This window comes from Hipposideros armiger, unplaced genomic scaffold (assembly GCF_001890085.2).
Source record: "Hipposideros armiger isolate ML-2016 unplaced genomic scaffold, ASM189008v1 scaffold_93, whole genome shotgun sequence".
NCBI classification, from domain to species: Eukaryota; Metazoa; Chordata; class Mammalia; order Chiroptera; family Hipposideridae; genus Hipposideros; species Hipposideros armiger.
In genome coordinates, this window is record NW_017731443.1 from 1,233,913 (window position 1) to 1,236,162 (window position 2,250).

A 2,250-nucleotide genomic window follows, 5' to 3' on the forward strand; every position below is an offset into this window, starting at 1 on the left:
TCACCCATAAACGCTCAGCGAGTTTTTGAAATGTCATTGAGTTCACCCATAAACGATCAAGATTGGAGGCCCCTTAAAGATGTCTCCCCATGTGATGCACAGCTCCCCACTTCCTGAGGGGCCGGTCCCACTGTGAACACCTCTGGTTGTCAGTTCTTTCTGCTGCTGAAACAAGAATCGAGTCTGTTCAGAGCACCCCCAGAGGCTCCTGGTTCCTGTCTTGGAAGCCACATGGCAAATCTACACTGTTTCTTCCTTGTGGCCTCCCAGCCGGACTAGAAGGGTCCCCCACCCCTACCCCGCCCTGCTCAGTGGAGGGCACATAAGCTTTGGGGTCACACTAAGGTAGCTGTGTTTCTCCATCTGCCAGCTGTGCAGACTCAGGCATGCTCCCCATCTCTTTCCTCATCTGTAGGATGAGGTTCCTAATACCTACCTTGTTGGGTCCTTGAGAGAACGGAATAAATAGCAGGGTTCAGATCTTAACGTTATGCCTTGTACATAACAGAGACTATTACTAGTAGTTATTTATTATTACCATCAAGCTCACTATTGGACAGATCTTGTGCTAATGAATGGAGAGTGGGGAGAAAAAATATGAAACATAGGGCAATGTCTGCTTATGGTGATGTTGGAGAGAAAACACATTCAGGATGAAAAGCGAGCAACAAATGAGGCAGCGAAGAGAAAGGTGAGTTTGACTACAACAAGTGCTAAGATGTTTGATGCTGGCAGTAGATGCCCTACGTGGTCAGGATGGAGGGAGCTTAGCCCGGCCGGGGCCTATCTCACCCTCACTCTAAGGTCAGCTCTCCCACCTGCTAAGGAAGCCCAACCCTCCACCCAGCCCAGACCACTCCCCCTGAGCTCCATCCAGGTCTATATATTCAACTCCAGCTGGATGCCCACCTCTGAAGAGCACACATCCCCCTTGCCTGAAACCCACCCAACCCTCCTCCAGGGATGTTCCACCCTCTGCCCGTTTCACCCATGGCAGGCTGCCAGCCCTGATCCTCGACTCTCTCCTTTGACCCTATTTCCTAACCAGCCACCTAAACCTATTGATTCTACCTCCTAAATAAGATTCAAGTCTTTACTTCCCTCACCTCTTATACCCTTGCCTTAGTCAATGTCTTGGCCACATCTTTTCTAAATTGCTGCAACACCCTCCTAACTCCTCAGATCTCCAGTCTTGTTTCTTCCCACATGATCTTTCTAAAGTCCATCGTCGCACCTTTCTGCCAAAAACCCTTTCTTGCCTCTGCAGACTTACACTGATCTCAGGGTAAAGTGCACAGTCCCGGCTCTGGCACAGGGTAGTAATAACCACAGCTACAAGGCTCTTCAGCACCCTGGCCTCTTCCTTTCTCCTCTGCCCTGTCACTCATCATCCCCATCACTTTTCAGCCACACTAACCCACGTGGAGTCTCAGAATGGGCCACTCTCTCTTATCTCTAGTTGCTGCTATTTCCTGTACTCAGAGCATCCATGTGTCAGGCATCGTGCTCAGGTGTCGTTTCCTTTGAGACAACTTAGACACCCCCCCCCCCCCGGGTTGGGTTAGATGCCTGTCCTGTGTGCTGCCATGCAACCTGTCATGCTGTGTGGCAGTTATCTGTCTGTCTGTCTTCCCTGCTGGCCTTGGAGTTCCCATATAGGTAAGGACCCACCCCTGGATTCATCCTTGTATCATCATACCAAGGACAAGAACTGATTCACAGCTGGAACTCCCCACTCTCCATTCACTAGCACAAGATCCTAATTCATGTAGGATGTATGGATGGTTGGGACGTTGGGATCTGTGTAGGGCCTTGAGAGATGATCATGACTCCGATGGCCTGGCTCCTTTTCAGCTGATCTGTGTGCGTTGGACAAGTGACTGAGGACCTCCCTCATTCCTTTAGCTAGCCGAGTGTTTATCATATGCCACAGTGATGCGTGCCGGAGATGCGGCAATGAGTAAGTCAGCCCGAGTTCCCTGCCCTCCTGGAACTCTCATTCTAATGTGGTACAAAGACATTTATGGCAGGTTACAGTGAACTCCACAACGGAAGAGAGAGGGCTGAGGTAGAGACTAACAATTGGGCTTTGGGCAGGGTGGTTGGGAAAGCTTCTCTGAGGAGGTGATGTCTTAAAGCAAAAGGGGATAAGTGTGGGGCCGGCCGAGTGGCGCAATGGTTAAGAACTGGCTTGGGACGCCAGAGGGCCCCGGTTCGGATCCCACATATGAGGGCCAGTGACACTGCCCT